The sequence below is a fragment of the Callospermophilus lateralis genome, chromosome 3 (assembly GCF_048772815.1).
Source record: "Callospermophilus lateralis isolate mCalLat2 chromosome 3, mCalLat2.hap1, whole genome shotgun sequence".
In the NCBI taxonomy this organism is placed as follows: Eukaryota; Metazoa; Chordata; class Mammalia; order Rodentia; family Sciuridae; genus Callospermophilus; species Callospermophilus lateralis.
The window spans coordinates 79,753,271-79,773,240 of record NC_135307.1 but is presented as its reverse complement, the minus strand read 5'-3'; the positions used below and the strand labels follow the sequence as shown (position 1 = coordinate 79,773,240).

The 19,970-nt window shown below is 39.1% G+C and overlaps 1 pseudogene; it reads left to right on the top strand.

Moving 5' to 3' along the window:
- The first annotated feature begins 18,785 nt into the window (after positions 1–18,785).
- LOC143394716 (olfactory receptor 4F21-like) lies at positions 18,786–19,710 on the top strand (annotated as a pseudogene).
- Positions 19,711–19,970: the final 260 nt, after the last annotated feature.

The following is a 19,970-nucleotide window of genomic DNA, read 5'->3' as shown; positions in this document are numbered from 1 at the left end:
CTCTGACTGAGATGACTTTAGACTCTAGGCCTCAGGATACAATAATGGATGGTAAAGTAAATAAATTCATGTAAAGGTGTGAGAAAACAAATGAAAGTAGTAAGGAAACAATGAGAGAGTGAGGGAGAGAAGAGGGAAGTGAGTAGATGGGTCAGAAAAGAAGATGCAAAAGGCAAGTGATAATCACACATTTCACATCAAATTAGCTGAAAATAAAAATTGCAAGCCAAGAAACACAAGGACAAAGTCTCCTTTGATGGACGTATGTTCAGTAGTCCACCTTTCCAGGAAGAATGAATTCTATGATCCATAGATAATGTCTGAAAGCAACAAACCCTCATAACTTTCTTGTTCCTGTACATACTCACCTCCGATAGAGTTAATTGAGAGGATGAGATTAGCAACAATAAGTAATGAAGCAGAACAATTGTCACAGTGTACTGCAGTAGTGAGTTGGAGCTCTCTGCTCTCTCCTCAAAGTGTCCACTGTCCTTAGCTGACCTTTCTTTTAGGCCATGGTTTATAGTGGTGAACTAAGACTGTGGGAAGTGAAATTGTAGATAAGTGGTGACTACTATATATACACTTTTTATTATTTATAGAAACAGTTAACAGATGGATTTGCTCTAAACTAGGAAGTTACAACTGCACTTGAATAAAACTAGTATAAAATGGCTGCATATAAATATGTACACAGTGTGGTGAGATTGACCCGTGCACATACCTGAGAGACTATGACCACAACCAAGATAATACACATGTCCAGCACTTGCCAGAGTTCCATTGGGTCCGTTTGTTTGTGTTTGATTTTTTGCATGATATTTTGGGTTTGGGGTGTTCATTTTTTTGCCTATATTTTAATGGGGGTGTACTGGCACCTACCTTCTCCTCCAAAGAAAAATCTTAATTAAACTTCTCTAGAAAGCCCCACCAAAGTAGTTCTTAGACTCTCTTGACAGGGGACATGACTGGAGAAACACAGTGTGATAAGAAAAATTAACTGCAGGCTTTCACAGAGGCGCTTGCATTTCAGATTTAAGTCATTGAAGGGCAGCTGGTGAGACCCAAAACAAAATAAAAACTCCCTTTCCCAGGCACTGATTTTCACAGAGAAAGGAGAGAGAATGTCCTTGGGGTTATTTTGTGAAACCTGGCCTATGCTAGGAACCAAAAAGAGAAGAAAAAACCTGTTACCATCTGAACTTCTGTAGACTGTGAACCTCTGAGGTCCTCCCGCCGTACACTGGGTATACAGTTATAAATCTTCCTGAACTGGAAGGGGATTGATTGATTGTAGTGAAAGCTTTTCCCTCTGAAACTGGTTGCAGCCAAATAAATTTGATTCCTAATAATTCCTTGGTTTCACACCACCTCTGACCTTACAACATTTTTGGCACCCCAGACGTGACAGAGAAGGTAAAGACAGCTCTTCTGCCTCTTTTGTCTCCAGTGGGCTTTTCCAGGACAGTGGAAGACAATGTTTCCCCTTAGTGGGCACAGGTTTCTCTTTGCCTGGAGGAGGAATGACTCATCTGGCACCTTGGAGCTGTCACCCCAGAGCACAATAGAATCCACAAGGAGTAGGGACCAGAGTTAGGGACTTGGAGCACCACCTGACTGGATAGGTAAGGACACGGGTCCATTTGTGGTAGCCCACCTGACTGCCCCACAGAGACCTAAGCAGATGAAAGAGAGGCTTGATCAAACTCTGTGGGTCCTTAGTACCCTTCAAAGTGTTTGGAGCTGAAACAGACTGGGGAGTCCCCTGAATAGATGGTCAGCAAGCAGAGGGGAAACTGACTCCCTTTTTGGTTTGCAATTTGTGGAACTTTTGGGATTTAGGATGGTATAGAAATTTTGCTCTGACCATGTCTGTGTGAAAGTGTGTGAATGAGACAGACAAAGGGAAGGGCTCCCACCCAACCAGAGGGCCAAAGCGAATTTGGGGTCCCCTATCTGTGGTTCTGTGGAACCTCATACAGTCTCTGGAGGAATTTCACGAACCAACATCTAGGTGAACTCTCCAGGTTGGGGGTTAATACCAACCTGTAAGATTAAGAGGATCCTAAGTCCCTGTGAGGGGAATGGCCAGAGATAGATGAAGTGTGTGACACCAACACAGGGTGGAGCATGGGAGACACACAAAGTAAACAGAGTTCCTTGAACGCCTTGAAATGTATGTTGAAAAACTTAAGAAGGGTTTTAAGTGAAACTCACTTCACAAAAGTTGCACACTTTCTGTGAATTAGAAAGGCCCACCCTAGGTGTGGACTGGCCACCAGAAGGATCTTTCGATGAGAGAGTCATTGCTGAGATCCTTTTAATTGTTGTTGGAACCCCTGGACACCCAAACCAGGTCCCTTATATTGATCACTGGCAAGAAATAGTACAGAAACAGCCCCCTTGGTTGAGATCCTATCTAGATGGACAGTCCAAGGTGATGTTAGCTTGGAGCATAGCAGCCTCTAAGACCCAATGGAAGGCAGCTAGACAGAGAGAACCTGATAGAGAACAGACAGAAAAGACTTTTGCCCAATGAGCCAGAAGAAAATTGACCACCCTATGTGGCACTCTACCCAGCTTTGCCAGGACCACTGGAACAACAGGCTGCCCCCTCAGCCCCCTCATCCTCAGAAGCAGCAGATGATGGTCCTTTGACACCAGCTATCCTTTCCTCCATGATGTCCTCAGAGCCAGAGTCTTCCTCAGAACAAAAGACTCTTCCTCCACCCCGTGAGACAAGAATGGAAAACTGTCCTAAATCCAGAGCCACTACCCAGATAAGAGCTCTCCAGATGCCCCTACAAGAGACTAGAGGACCTGCATATGTTGACCAAGAGGGAAATGTTTTAGGAGAACTCTGCATTTATATGTACCAGCCTCTCACCTCCACCAATCTTTAAGTTGGAAGAATCATACTCCCTCCTACACAGAGAAGCACCAGGCCATGATTTGACGCAACCAATTATCCTGACATAGCATCCTACCTGGGTGGACTGCCACCAGCTCCTTCTATCTCTGTTCAATACTGAGGAGCACAGAAGCTGTAAAATGGCTAGAGGAACATGATCCAAATGCACAAGGCAATATCCAAGCCTAGGCCTAGGACCAATTCCCCAACACAAAGCAAGGGTGGGACTCCAACAAGGAGAAAGACCTCCACAAGATAAAGAGATACCAAGAAGCCCTCATAGGAGGCCTGAAAGAAGAGGGACGAAAAGCCCAAACCATGAACAAGATATCAGAAGTGCTTCAAAAGCCTGACGAAAGCCTCAGCCAATTCTAGGAATGACTGTGTGAGGCCTTCCAGCTCTTCACTCCCTTTGATCCTGAGGCACCAGACAACCAGTGGATGAGCAATGCAGCCTTTGTGGGACAAGCCCAGAGTGACATCTGTTGAAAATTACAAAACCTAGAGGGCTTTGCTGGGAAGTGTGCCAGTGAGCTGATCAAAGTCGCCACCACTGTGTTTATCAATCAAGACCAAGAGGCCCAAGGAGAAGCAGACCAAAGGATGAAAAGGAAGACTGCCACCCCTGGCCCATGGGGGCAGCTTAAGATCACTTGTGTGAATTTCCAGGGATACATATTCCTTCACACACTGTTAGAGTCTGTAAACAAGTCAGGATGGCACCTGGCATTTTGCCAGAGTCTGTAAACAAGTCTGGATGGTGCCTGGCAAAATGCCAGAGGGAGTGGTTTGTGAGGTGGAGCCAGCGAGCCATTAAGTATGGAGATTCCTTATTGGTTGACTGCTGTATCTATTTTATGCTAATTAAGATAAGCTGTGCAAAATGTATAAATACCTCTGTTGTCTTACAATAAACAGCTCCTACTCCTGCTGTATCAATCTACACAAGTTGTTCGTCACCCCCCGGTTATTTTGCTGCAGTCGGACTGCAGCAACACACAAACACATACACACATACACCCACACACTCCCACACACTCACACACCCAACATGTCTGTGTAAAGTGATGGATGTGCTCATTTTTTTTTTTAGTATAAAAAGCATTTTACTAAGTGTATGTACATCAAAACATCATGTTATACACTCAAGTCTATACCATAAAAATGAATTTTAAAAAGAAGATACACTCACACTAGCCTCTGCTGGGCCTAGGGGCACAGCAGGCCAGGTCTATCCCTTTCCTGTTGGGGCAGACACTCACCAGAGCCTAGCCTCTGGTGCAGGGCCGCCCCCTCTGACCAGCAAACTACCATGGGAGCCGAGATCCAGCCCAGACCACCCAGACCAGCCCATGTGGGATCCAGGATCTCAGTATGCACAGATCACCCCTCCTGCAGCAGGGCAGACACTGCCAGAGGCTAGCCTTTGATGCAGGACCACCCCTTCCTACCACCAGACTACCACAGGAGGTCAAGCCCAAATGCCCAGATCCACCCACAGTGGCCTCCGTAGGGCCCAGACATACAGCATGCCTGGTTCAGGCCCTTCCCAGCAGGGAAGATACTTGCCAGAGCCTAGCCTCTGGTGCAGGACTGCCCCTTCTGACAGCAGACTACCACAGGAGTTCAACTGCAGCGGCCCAGATTTATCTCCTCCAACTTACACAGGTCCCAGATCCAGGATGCCGTAGCATTCATTGAGGGACACCAGCAGGGTCTGGAAGCCCAACATCAAGGTGAGGTACAGACAATCTGTACAAGTACTACAAGAATATAGGGAAGAAATTATAATATCTCAGATACACACTGCAAGAAAGTAAGACACAAAGACAACATGAAAAAACAAGGGAGGACAGTGCCCCCAAATGAACCAGGATACTATAATAACAGAACCTGTGAACAGCAAAGTTGATAAAATGTCAGAGGAGTTCAGAAGGTTCATAATTAAAATGACCTGTGAATTAAAGAATGACATAAATAAGCAAATACAAGCAAAAATTGATCACTGCAACAATGAGAAAAAAGAGCAAAATACAGGTAGCAAAAGATTACTTCAAGAGAGAGATAGAGATCCTGAAAAAAAAACAACAGTCAGAAATCCTTGAAATGAAGGATACAATAAATCAAATAAAAAACTCAATAGAAAGCATAACCAACAGACTAGATCACTTGGAAGAAAGAATGTCAGATAATGAAGACAGAGTTTACAATCTGGAAAATAAAGTTGACCACACAGTGAAGAAAGTTATAAACCATAAACAGAACATCCAAGAATTATGGGAGAGCATCAACAGAACAAATATAAGAGTTATTGGGATAGAGGAAGGCACAGAGTTTCATACCAAAGGAATGCATAATCTCTTCAATGAGATAGTATTAGAAAATTTCCCAAGCATGAACAATGAATTGGAAAACCAAATACAAGAGGCTTACAAGACACCAAATGTACAAAATTACAACAGATCTACACCAAGGCACATTACAATGAAAATGCCTAGCATACAGAATAAAGATAGAATCTTAAAAGCCACAAGACAGAGATTACATATTGGGGGGAGACCAATTCGTATCTCAGCAGATTTTTCAACCCAGACCCTCAAAGCCAGACCCTCAAAGTCCTAACTTGGAAGAATGTGTGATAATAAGCATCAGTTTTGTCCTGGAGAAGTAGAAACTGCACCACTATAAGCAAAATGTCATTGCAAAGTATATCATGTGTACAGAGAACAATGAGGATAAAATTTATACTTAATGTTTCTTGGAGGAATGGAGAGAACTAAAATTATATTTCTATGAAGAAGAAAATATTTACAGAGCTTGCAAAAAGGCTGTTCGGATATAAAAAATTTCTTCTTTCTTTGAAAAACAGTTAATGGATTTTATTTAATATTAATATATGAATATATGTATTCATATTTCTAAAGTATTGGTCAAAAAACAGATTTTTTTCTGACTTGGATCAAGGTCTTACCAGCAGCTTAGCCCACATACCCTGCTTGGATACTGAGTGGCCACATTTGCATAAAAAATGGGCAAAAGATAGAAAAATGGAAAATGGATTTTATGCCATTTGATAAACTTTGGAGAAGCATTTAGATTGTTTCTCTCTAGGTCTCACAAAAGCAGATGCTTTTTATAGAAACAGAAGCTACCCTACCTGAGTAGGTTAGCTAGGGTGTGTTAGTCTATGTCAGTCATAATTTCCTTGGCATCTGTCCTCAGAAGGAGAAAGTCCTCATTCTCAGTGTGAGGAAGTTAAAGGGTAAAAGCATAACAGAGCTTTTAATTTCAAAGGGTGTTGTTTCAAAGTTTGTATAGATAACAAATATTGTAATTATATATAAACATTGCCTTTTCTTTGATTATGGTTGCTATTGCTAACATGATAAAGAAAAAGTAGTTGATTAAAACTCCAAGTGAATATTTTTAATATTCTCTTTTCAACACTCCCATATTTCTCAAATTCTAATTCATTATTCCTCAAAACCATAAGTTGAATGAACAGTTAAGGGGGCATTGTAGGATATGGTCCTTGACCTGTTATGAATGCCAAACAGATACAATTAGTGTTTTGGTAACTTTAAACAAATCCAATAAACATTTAATGTCTTAAGTAAGAAAATATTTTCAGAGCCACATAATTACTGCTCATCACAGGGAATTGGTCAGTTTCTATTTTTCTTTCTTCTATAGCTAATGACACTTGACCCTTAGGGAAAACAATTTTCAGGGAACACCTGGTGTCTCCAGAAAGCCAATACCAAGGCAGGTGCTGGTCATTATTCCAGTCCTGATAATTGGCTTCATTCCTAAAGATAAAAGCTATTTATAGCCGTGTGCCTTGAAGGGTAATGATGCCTCTAAAAAAAGAGCAAATTTCTCTGCATTTCTCATACCTTGGAGCTGCTGAGGTAAACTCTCTGCTGGCAAAGGTAGGGGGGATGCCCATCCTTTAATTCTTCAACATCAGGTTGCATTATTATCCTGTATGTCCCCTGTTTTGCTCCCAATCATCTATTTTTCTTCCTGTCTCCACTTTTCTTTATTAGCTCACTTCATTGAATGATTTCACTCAATTTGTTTTGTGTCCTCTGGTCTTTCCTCATACTTGAAATTACATAATGAGATGAACTGAAAATATTCATCAAAGCTTAATTCTTTTAAGCAGTACATGAAATACTTTGATTCTTCTATCTCTTCTTTCTCTCTAAAGACTAGGATAAAAAAATTAAAAGCAATATCTGTATCTTGGCTATCACTTCCTTACTGATACAACATGAAAACATGATGCTTTTATTTTTACCACAGTCATTCAACCACTGATCCCACTCTAAAAAATTCTAGTTTAAATAATAATAATAATTATATTTATACTTAATACAAATTAATATATTTATATTAATATCGATATATAATATAGATATTCCTAAATGTTATCAAAATTATTATGATAGATAATACTCCTTTAGAACTTACCGAGTGTTAAAGTATTCATAGAAATGGCTCCATATAACTTTTCCTTTTTACTCTATTTATTTTGATAGATCTGGTTTTAAATTAAAAAGAATAAATGTCTTTTAAAATAGAGCAAATCAAGTTGTAGACAAAGAAACAGCCATAAAGTTATTTAAATCACACAACCCTTAGAAATTTTTAATAACTCTTGAATATTTACTCATAGAAAATACTATCAAGTCCACCCCCATAAAAACTATACTATTTCTTTGAGTTATTAATATTCTTTCCATGCTTATTAAGATGGACTGAAGAATCATTTGTAAAGCCTGTATAATAATTCATCCATTTACTTACCTAATTGGTCCCCTTTTAAGCAATTGATTTCACTCAGTATTAGAAGAGTACTCATAATGAAGCAAAGCAACTTTTAATACATTTTTCTGTTTGTTTATTTCCTTAAAGTTTATTCCATGACAGAAGACAGTTGAGTCACAGCTAAGAGTGATGTCTATCACCATGTCACCAGTGAGCCCACACTTCACCTTCCCCTCAGCTGTGCTGAGCAACTCTGCCTCCCTGATCTCCGGAGCCACAGGTGTGTTCTGTTCAAGAAACACTTTAAAAGTAGAATCCATCTTCTGAATTTGGAGTTAACTTAGGTCTTCTTAACCTCAGTTTTAAAAAATTAATTCAAACACATTTTATAAAAATTTCATATTTCCCTACATAATCATGATGTCTTCTTTGTCATGTACTAAATTTTCCTATGTGCATCTATTTCTATACTTTTATAAACATATTCTGTTAAATTTAGTGAAATAATTATGCCTTAATTATTGTAGTTTGTGATATATTCTAATTTGCTTTACAGAAAGCACTCGGTTCCTCCTCTAACTCCCTTTATGTTTACTTTTCATAATTTCCCTGATTTTGAAGTGGTCTTTGGTTTACTTTGCATTGTTCCATTAGATATCCTCTGAACTGTTGATCTGCACTGCAGTTAATTCTTGGATTAGTTCAGTGAGGACCGGTAGTTATAAAATTTTGAGTCTTCCTTTTTTTATTAGATAGTTTGAATTCCCATCTTATTCAGTGTTTCAAATATATCAGAAAAAAATATATATGCAAATCTCAATACAATGCATATTTTCATATTTCCTTTATAAATAACACATTTTATCATATTTTAATAGGCTGTTACTGAGTTTTTATATTTAAATAATCTTATTAAATTTAATATTTTCTATGTAACATTTTGAGGCAGGAAGTTATGTGATTTGACAAGCAACAATTACAATTTCACTACCTTCTTTTCAATGTATTACTTGAATTCATCTTTCTCTCTACCTTGTCATATATTATTGAACCATAATGCTAGCAGGATTCTTTCCTTGACTTAAGTTTAATGATTTACCTGTAATCATTAGCTTGCAGCTTCAAGTCCATTAGAAACATCCTGAATGGACTATTTTTAACAGTTCTTATTTTCCTAAGTTAAATAGAAATCAGTTTTGAAGTTGACTCCATAACTACATTGTATATTCATTTCCTAACATCATTAAGGAAATACCTTCTGAATCAAATGATGCTTTCTCACACATGAGTTTTGTGTTGTAATGTGTGGAATTTCCCCTAGGTAGAGCCATCAAAGGATATAAATTACAAAGTCACAGGAGTGTATTTGATCTTTACATGGATTCCTCTAGAAGATTCGTACACAATAGGGTGGAATTGGGGAAAAAGGAAAGCAAAGATATCATACAATAAATTACCTTTTGGTTTTCAGGATGACAAAATATAAAAAAATAAAGTAGAATAAAATGACAATGGAAATTGAGAGACTGGAGTTTATTTAGAACTATTTGTGAATAAAAAGTGTGCAACCAGATATTATAAGTGAAGGAAGGAGAAGAGTTCCACACAAACACCTGTGTTGGATTTCTGGAAGAATGCCAATGACATTTATTAAGACATTGGAGTAAGTTAGATTTTATTAGAGTTAATGTGAAGTCTGGAGCTGGATATGGTAGATAAGATGGTAGATATGATGACGAGTTCAGTTTTAGGTTAGTTTAGTTTTAACTTGAAGGTGGAGGTGGATCTCCCGTTTGTTATACCACAAACAGTATTGGACTTATGATTCTGGGGTTCAAGAATAAAGTTGACTTAGAAGTCAATATGTATGTACTAACTTAAATGAGTAAGCCAGTATTGGATTTTAAAAGAGACAGTTGGTTCAAAACTCTGAGTCATGTCAATTAATGAATATTAGCAGGTGACAAATAATCAGTGTCTCATATAGAAAAGTTACAGAGAAGTGGGAAGTATAAAGAACAATTAAGAGAGAACTTTTGTGGAAATATTAGGATTGTATTCATGTGTAATTAACAGAAAACTAGATTTTAGTGGAACAAATTATTATCATTATTTTTACACATTACAGGATCTGTAGTGACCACTGTCGGCTTTATATAAGTTGCGCAATAATGCCCTTCATGTCCTAGGGTCTTTCTAATTCTTCATTGTTATTTTATTTTATGTTTTATAATTTCTGGGTTGTTTCACCTTTAAGCTTAGCATTAACAATAAATACAGAAAAAAAAATCCCTCTCTCGGGCTGGGGGTGTGGCTCAATGGTGGAGTGCTTGCCTAGCAAGTGTGAGGCACTGGGTTCAATCCTTAGCACCACATAAAAATAAATTAATAAAATAAAGGGATTGTGTCCATCTATAACTTAACATGAATAGATAGATAGATAGATAGATAGATAAATAAATCCCTCTCTACATAAAGATTTATCCTTTTGTTTAAGAAAAGTCCTCAGATCAGGTCCAGCAACCCGTGGAGGGGCACAGCTGCTCCATGCACCTGCAAGGTAGGCAGAACCATGACCACCAACAAAACAGGCCCAGTGGCCCGCCAGACACATCTCCCCGGTTGGGGGAGGGGCAGAGCCGCCGGGCGCCTGCAAGGTAGGTGGATCTGAGACCCACCGGCAGGTCATGCCCAACAACCTGCTGAGGGGCACAGCTGCCCCACGCGCCTGCAAGGTAGGCCGAACCGTGACCACCAACAGAACAGGCCCAGAGGCCCGCCAGACACATCTCCCCGGTTGGGGGAGGGGCAGAGCCGCTGTGCACCTGCAACGTAGGCGACCCGGGACCCACCAGCAGAACAGGCACAGCAATCCGCAGAGGGGCAGAGCCACCTCCCCCCGCGCCTGCAAGGTAGGCGGACCTGCGACCCACCGGCAGGTCAGGCCTAGCAACCTGCGGAGGGGCACAGCTGCCCCATGCGCTTGCTAGGCAGGCGTAACCGTGACCACCAACAGAACAGGCCCAGCGGCCCACCAGACACATCGCCCCAGTTGGGAGAGGGGCAGAGCCGCCGGGCGCCTGCAAGGTAGGCAGACCTGCGACTCACAAGCAGATCAGGCCCAGCAACCTGCAGAGCAGCACAGCCACCCTCCGTGCCTGCAAAGTAGGTGCACCTGCCACCCACCAGCAGGTCAGGCCCAGAAACCCATGGAGGGGCACAGCTGCTCCACGCGCCTGCAAGGTAGGCGGAACCGTGACCACCGACAAAACAGGCCCAGTGGCCCGCCAGACACATCGCCCCGGTTGGGGGAGGGGCAGAGCCGCCACCAGCGCCTGCTAGGTAGACAGACCTGCAACTAACAGACAGAACAGGCCTGGCAGACAGCGGAGGGGCAGAGCCGCTGCTCGCACCTGCAAGGTAGGCGGACCTTGGACCCACAGGAAGAACAGGCCCAGCGACCTGCAGAGGGTCTGAGCCGCCGCCCGCGCCTGCAAGGTAGGCGGACCTGCGACCACCAAAAGAACAGGCCCAGCAGCCTGCCAGCGTGGTAGGCACATTGCCCCAATTGGAGGAGGGGCAGAACCACCACCAAAGCCTGCGAGGGAGACTTTGCAACTATACAAGAGCAATATAAATATATAGGGGGAAAATCAATAACACAACAGTTTCACCAAGCAGAAAGAAATGCGATCAGTATGAAAAGACAAGGAAAGAAAGGACCACAAGCAATGCAGGTCAACTCAACTTTAGAAGAGGTAATATCTGCAGCAGATGGAATGTCAGATAAAGAATTCAGGATATACATGCTTCATATGATCTGGAGTCTCAAGGAAGACATTAGACCGCAAAATCAGACAATGAAAGACCACTTCGACCACTTCGACAATGAATTACATAAACAAATCCAAGAAGCAAAAGATCAATTATACAGGGAGATAGAGGTTATAAAAAACAAACAAACAGAAATCCTAGAAATGCAGGAAGCAATAAACCAACTTCAAAACTCAATTGAGAATACTACCAGCAGAGTAGAACACTTAGAAGATAGAACATCAGACAATGAAGACAAAGTATTTCAACTGGAGAAGAACATAGACAGCTCAGCAAAACTGTTAAGAAACCATGAGCAGAACATTCAAGAAATATGGGATAACATAAAGAGACCAAACTTAAGAGTCATTGGGATACAGGAAGGTATAGAGGTCCAAACCAAAGGAATGAGCAATCTATTCAATGAAATAATACGAGAAAACTTCCCAGACTTGAAGAATGAGACAGAATCCCAAATCCTAGAAGCCTACAGGACGCCGAATGTGCAAAATCATAAGAGATCCACACCTAGACACATTATAATGAAGATGCCCAACATACAGAATAAGGAGAGAATTTTAAAAGCTACAAGAGAAAGGAAGCAGTTTACATTTAGGGGTAAACCAATCAGGATAAAAGCTGATCTTTCAACACAGACTCTGAAAGCTAGAAGATCCTGGAATAACATATTTCATGCACTGAAAGAAAATGGGTTCCAACCAAGAATTGTGTATCCAGCAAAATTAAGCTTCAGGATGGAAGATGAAATTAAAACCTTCCATGATAAACAAAAGTTAAAAGAATTTGCAGCTAGAAAACCATCTCTTCAAAACATCCTCGGCAAAATATTACAGGAAGTGGAAATGGAAAATATCAATGAAAACCAACAGCGGGAGGTAATACAGTAAAGAGGGGGGGAATAATCAAAGAGGAAAACAAACCATGTTTAGTAACATAAATAAACAAATATGGCTGGAAGAACAACCCATATCTCAATAATAACCCTAAATGTTAATGGCTTAAACTCACCAATTAAGAGATACAGGCTAATAGAATGGATCACAAAACAAGACCCAACAATATGCTGCCTTCAGGAGATGCATTTGATAGGAAAAGACATACATAGACTGAAGGTGAAAGGTTGGGAAAAATCATATCACTCATATGGACTTCGGAAACAAGCAGGAGTGTCCATACTCATATCAAATAAAATAGATTTCAAGCCAAAGTTAATCAAAAGGGATAAAGAGGGACACTACATACTTCTCAAGGGAACCATACACCAACAAGACATAACAATCATAAATATATATGCCCCAAACAATGGTGCAGCTATGTTCATCAAACAAACTCTTCTCAAGTTCAAGAGTCTAATACACCACTATACAATAATCATGGGAGACTTCAACACACCTCTCTCACCACTGGACAGATCTTCCAAACAAAAGTTGAACAAGGAAACTATAGAACTCAATAACATAATTAATAACCTAGACTTAATTGACATATATAGAATATACCACCCAAGATCAAGCAGTTACACTTTTTTCTCAGCAGCACATGGATCCTTATCAAAAATAGATCATATATTATGTCACAGGGCAACTCTTAGACAATATAAAGGAGTAGAGATAATACCATGTACCTTATCTGATCATAATGGAATGAAATTGAAAATCAACGATAAAAGAAGTAAGGAAAAATCATGCATCACTTGGGGAATGAACAATAGGTTACTGAATGATCAATGGGTTATAGAAAACATCAAGGAGGAAATTAAAAAATTCTTAGAGATAAATGAAAACATAGACACAACATATCGGAATCTATGGGACACATTGAAAGCAGTTCTAAGAGAAAAATTTATTGTTTGGAGTTCATTCCTTAAAAAAAGAAAAAACCAACAAATAAATGATCTAATACTTCATCTCAAAATCCTAGAAAAAGAAGAGCAAAACAACAGCAAAAGAAGTAGAAGACAAGAAATAATTAAAATCAGAGCTGAATATAATGAAATCGAAACAAAAGAAACAATTGAAAAAATTGACAAAACTAAAAGTTGGTTCTTTGAAAAATAAATAAAATCGACAGACCCTTAGCCACGCTAACGAAGAGAAGAAGAGAGAGAACTCAAATTACTAGCATACGGGATGAAAAAGGCAATATCACAACAGACACTTCAGAAATACAGAAGATTATCAGAAATTATTTTGAATCCTTATACTCCAATAAAATAGAAGATAGTGAAGGCATCGATAAATTTCTTAAGTCATATGATCTGCCCAGATTGAGTCAGGAGGATATTGACAACCTAAACAGACCAATATCAATTGAGGAAATAGAAGAAACCATCAAAAGACTACCAACTAAGAAAAGCCCAGGACCGGATGGGTATACAGCAGAGTTTTACAAAACCTTTAAAGAGGAACTAATACCAATACTTTTCAAGCTATTTCAGGAAATAGAAAAAGAGGGAGAACTTCCAAATTCATTCTACAAGGCCAACATCACCCTGATTCCTAAACCAGACAAAGACACTTCAAAGAAAGAAAACTACAGACCAATCTCTCTAATGAACCTAGATGCAAAAATCCTCAATAAAATTCTGGCGAACCGGATACAAAAACACATCAAAAAAATTGTGCATCATGATCAGGTAGGATTTATCCCTGGGATGCAAGGTTGGTTCAATATACAGAAATCAATAAATGTTATTCACCACATCAATAGGCTTAAAAATAAGAACCATATGATCATCTCGATAGATGCAGAAAAAGCATTCGACAAAGTACAGCATCCCTTTATGTTCAAAACTCTAGAAAAACTAGGGATAACAGGAACATACCTCAATATTGTAAAAGCAATCTATGCTAAGCCTCAGGCCAGCATCATTCTGAATGGAGAAAAACTGAAGGCATTCCCTCTAAAATCTGGAACAAGACAGGGATGCCCTCTCACCACTTCTGTTCAACATAGTTCTCGAATCACTGGCCAGAGCAATTAGACAGACGAAAGAAATTAAAGGCATAAAAATAGGAAAAGAAGAACTCAAATTATCATTATTTGCAGATGACATGATTCTATACCTAGCAGACCCAAAAGGGTCTACAAAGAAAATATTAGAGCTAATAAATGAATTCAGCAAAGTGGCAGGATATAAAATCAACACGCATAAATCAAAGGCATTCCTGTATATCAGCGACAAATCCTCTGAAATGGAAATGAGGACAACCACTCCATTCACAATATCTTCAAAAAAATAAAATACTTGGGAATCAACCTAACAAAAGAGGTGAAAGACTTATACAATGAAAACTACAGAACCCTAAAGAGAGAAATAGAAGAAGATCTTAGAAGATGGAAAAATATACCCTGTTCATGGATAGGTAGAATTAACATCATCAAAATGGCGATATTACCAAAAGTTCTCTATAGGTCGAATGCAATGCCAATCAAAATCCCAACAGCATTTCTTGTAGAAATAGAGAAAGCAATCATGAAATTCATATGGAAAAATAAATGACCCAGAATAGCAAAAACAATGCTAAGCAGGAAGTGTGAATCAGGCGGTATAGCTATACCAGACTTCAAACTATACTACAGAGCAATAGTAACAAAAATAGCATGGTACTGGTACCAAAACAGGCGGGTGGACCAATGGTACAGAATAGAGGACACAGAAACCAATCCACAAAATTTCAACTATCTTATATTTGATAAAGGGGCTAAAAGCATGCAATGGAGGAAGGATAGCATCTTCAACAAATGGTGTTGGGAAAACTGGAAATCCATATGCAACAAAATGAAACTGAATCCCTTTCTCTCGCGATGCACAAAAGTTAACTCAAAGTGGATCAAGGAACTTGATATCAAATCAGAGACATGGCGTCTGATAGAAGAAAAAGTTGGCTATGATCTACATACTGTGGGGTCGGGCTCCTAATTCCTCAATAGGACACCCATAGCACAACAGTTAATAACTAGAATCAACAAATGGGACTTACTCAAACTAAAAAGTTTTTTCTCAGCAAAAGAAACAATAAGAGAGGTAAATAGGGAGCCTATGTCCTGGGAACAAATCTTTACTCCTCACACTTCAGACAGAGCCCTAATATCCAGAATATACAAAGAACTCAAAAAATTAGACAATAAGATAACAAATAACCCAATCAACAAATGGGCCAAGGACCTGAACAGACATTTCTCAGAGGAGGACATACAATCAATCAACAAGTACATGAAAAAATGCTCACCATCTCTAGCAGTCAGAGAAATGCAAATCAAAACCATCCTAAGATACCATCTCACTCCAGTAAGACTGGCAGCCATTAGGAAGTCAAACAACAACAAGTGCTGGCGAGGATGTGGGGAAAAGGGTTCACTTGTACATTGCTGGTGGGACTGCAAATTGGTGCGGCCAATTTGGAAAGCAGTATGGAGATTTCTTGGAAAGCTCGGAATGGAACCACCATTTGACCCAGCTATTCCCCTACTCAGTCTATTCCCTAAATACCTAAAAAGAGCACACTATAGGGACACTGCTACATCCATGTTCATAGCAGCACAATTCACAATAGCAAGACTGTGGAACCAACCTAGATGTCCTTCAATAGACGAATGGATAAAAAAATGTGGCATTTATACACAATGGAGTATTACTCTGCATTAAGAAATGACAAAATCATAGAATTTGGAGGGAAATGGATGGCATTAGAGCAGATTATGCTAAGTGAAGCTAGCCAATCCCTTAAAAACAAATGCCAAATGTCTTCTTTGATATAAGGAGAGTAACTAAGAATAAAGTAGGGACGAAGAGCATGAGAAGAAGATTAACATTAAACAGGGATAAGAGGTGGGAGGGAAAGGGAGAGAAAAGGGAAATTGCATGTAAATGGAAGGAGACCCTCAGGGGTATACAAAATTACATACAAGAGGAAGTGAGGGGAAAGGGGGAAAATATAAGGGGGAGAAATGAATTACAGTAGAGGGGGTAGAGAGAGAAGAGGGGAGGGGAGGGGAGGGGGATAGTAGAGGATAGGAGAGGCAGCAGAATACAACAGACACTAGTATGGCAATATGTAAATCAATGGATGTGCAACTGATGTGATTCTGCAATCTGTATTTGGGGTAAAAATGGGAGTTCATATCCCACTTGAATCAAAGTGTGAAATATGATATATCAAGAACTATGTAATGTTTTGAACAACCAACAATAAAAATTAATTAAAAAAATAATAAAAAAAGAAAAGTCCTCTAGAGGAAATGTTGGATTACATCTCATCCAACAGTCCTGGATCATAGGCCCCATCTTAGACAAATTTATGGTGGAGGAAATGGAATTAGAACAATAGATTTAGAAAAATAATGCATTGTGATCTTGATCTGGAGTAGAGTCATTTTGTCTAAAATTGATAGATTTTAGATAGATAAAATTCTTCCCCCTACCTGAAAAAATAGAGTTTCTGTTAACAAGAAGTGGGAAGGGGAACAAGGTTATAGAAGTCACAAAGCCAAGGGTAGGAAAATTTATAGCAATAAGGTCATGACAAAAAGTAACAAATCCTTCAGGGATATTAAGCAAATTAATATTAAAATATCATATTGCATAGGATATTAAGCATTAAAATTTCTTTCTCTGCAAAATAAATCTATAGATCCAGAATGTTTCAGTTGAATGAAGGAAAAGTAAAGACAAACTTATGCCTGAAAAATTGGAGAGAAAAGAAAGAATTAAAAGGGGACATGGAATTAAAGGATGTTTTTAAGTTATTACATTAATAATTTAAAGATACTAAAGATCAAATGCAGTTTAATTGATGGATGTTTGGAATAGATGTATACTACATACTTGAGGACACTGGCCTTGAAGAGCAGAGTACCATGGTTAGGTGTGTGATTACCATTGCCAGAGGTCTGGATTCAAGTGTTGGTTATGATACTTCATCCCTCTGAAATTCAGTTTTAAGTAATTTTTTTTATTAAATGGAATTTTATGTAGTTTAAATCCAATAATGGGCCAAGTTTAGTGCTTTGCATGAAAAACCATTTCATAAATGTTTTCTATTAAATTTATAAAGGTTTAATCATCATATTTTACACTGTAAAGGTATTCTGTCATTGTAGGCAATTTTGTGTTGAGTATGTAAGTCCTTGTGTTGCTGCCAGTGATGAGAACCAATCAGGGCTGAGTTATGTTTTCCCAGATGTGAAGATTTAACACCTGAGAAATGCTGAGACAAGTGTAGAAAGCAAGTTTTATTGAAAGTATAGAAACAGACTTCTGGGAGAAAGAAGGAGGCCCAGAGCAGGGTGTCCAAAAAAGTGGGACTGACCTGACCCTTTTAGACATTTTAGATTTCCTGTGTTCTCCTGCCCTCTTCTCCCTTTATCTTGCCCCTTTTCTCTCCTCATCCTACTTATTTGTCCAAATGGTGAGCCAAATGGTGGAGTGATGAAGGAAGGTAGCAGCAGCACAGGAGGCATTAATTAACAACTCCTACAACTCCCTGCAAGGAGGAATAATTCCTGAGGCAGGTGACCTTAGCAGAATGTTGGAGCAGGAAGGGAAAGGGCTTCGTAATGAGGAGGGAAAAAGGGAAGTATTTGATTTTCTTTCCTTTCCAACCAATACCCACCTTCCTGATTGGATGCAATTATTTATTAACTATATTGATGTCTTTTTGTCCCCTTGCTTCACTTGTATACATTATGATGAGCATCAGTTAAATATTATGAATCTCAATGTGCCCCTGGCTTCCATGGTAAATTGTTCAATAAATAAATAAATAAATAAATAAATAAAACACAAAAAATGAAATAGGGTGAAATGTACTAAACAATTTGGCCTGGAAACTCTGAAAGTGAAGTAAGAAATTCAGCTAAAAATATTTTTTTGAATTACCACAAAAGCATTAACTTAGGAATAGCTGAAATTATTGGCACTTGAGATTATGAGAGAACATTTACAGAGTAGTGGCAGAAAAACCATAGAAATCCTTAAGAGGCAAACAAAACAAAACAAAAAGCTTGCTCATGAAACAAAAAGGAGAGTAACCCATCTGTGTTCATATGATATACATAATGCTGTTTCATTTGTTATATGGTATATTCCTATAATTTTTATATTGCATTTTGTTTTCTATCAGGTTCAATCATTTCTAACTCTCATATCTATAATCCATAGAATAGACTAGCAGGACTTAGGAGGAGCACAATTTATACCACTGAATCTGACCCTTCCTCACATTTTATCCACAGATGTTTGGAAACAACTTTCCTGGCCAAGTCAATGGATGGACTTCATGATTCTGTGGTTTCTGAATTTGTATTTCTGGGATTCTCTGGATCTTGGGAAATTAAAGTTTTTCTCAAGCTAACATTCTCACTGCTGTACTTAGGGATCGTTGTGAGCAATCTTTTCAACATCTTTTTGGTAATCACTGATTCTCACTTACATTCTCCTATGTATTTCCTATTGGCCAACCTTCCCTCATTAATGTGGGAGTTCCCTCCACCACAATTCCCAGGATGGTCACAGACCTGATAAAGGAGAAGAAAGTAATTTCTTTCCAAAGCTCTATGGCACAGATATGCTTCATTCACATGTTGGGAGGAACAGAAATGGTGCTGCTTATAGCCATGGCATTTGACAGGTATGCAGCTATCTATAAGCCTCTCTACTTCTTGAGCATTATGAGCCCGAAGAAATGCATTTTATTTGTAGTCATTAGCTGGGTAACTGGAACGATCCATTCTATGTCCCAGTTTTCTCTGATTGTAAACTTGCCTTTTTGTGGTCCTAATACCATAGACAGCTTTTACTGTGACTTTCCCAGGGTCATACAGCTTGCATGCTCAGATTCAGCCATGTTTGAGTTTCTTGGAACTGCCAACAGTGGATTCATGAGCCTGATCACCTTCTTGCTGCTCCTCCTCTCCTATGTCTTCATTTCGGTCACTGTCTGGAAACGTTCCTCTTTTGTCCAAGGCTCTTGGCACATTGTCAGCTCACATCACTGTGGTGGTTCTCTATTTCACTCATATTTATCTATATGTGACCTTTCCCAGAATCATCAGTTGATAAATACATGATTATAGTTGACTTTGCTATCACCCCTGCCTTGAATCCTATCATATATACATTGAGAAACAAAGATATAAAATTAGCAACAGAAAGACTTATTAAACATTATCATTCTGACAGATTCTCCTGACGAGTCCGTTGTTGAGAGCTCAGGAACTCCTGAGATGGACCCCTCTCCTTAGGCATCTGGTTCTTAATGTGCTCAAATTATAGTGGCATCTACCTTGCTGACCTGCTCCTATCTATAGTAGGATTATGCCTATTCCTCCTTTACAGAATTTACTCCCTGCTTTCTGCTAACATCAGAAATGAGTCCAATGTAATATGGTTTTCTTTAGGAGGCAGAAGCAATGTGTATAAACAAGGTTGTATGATTTACCTTGTGATCAC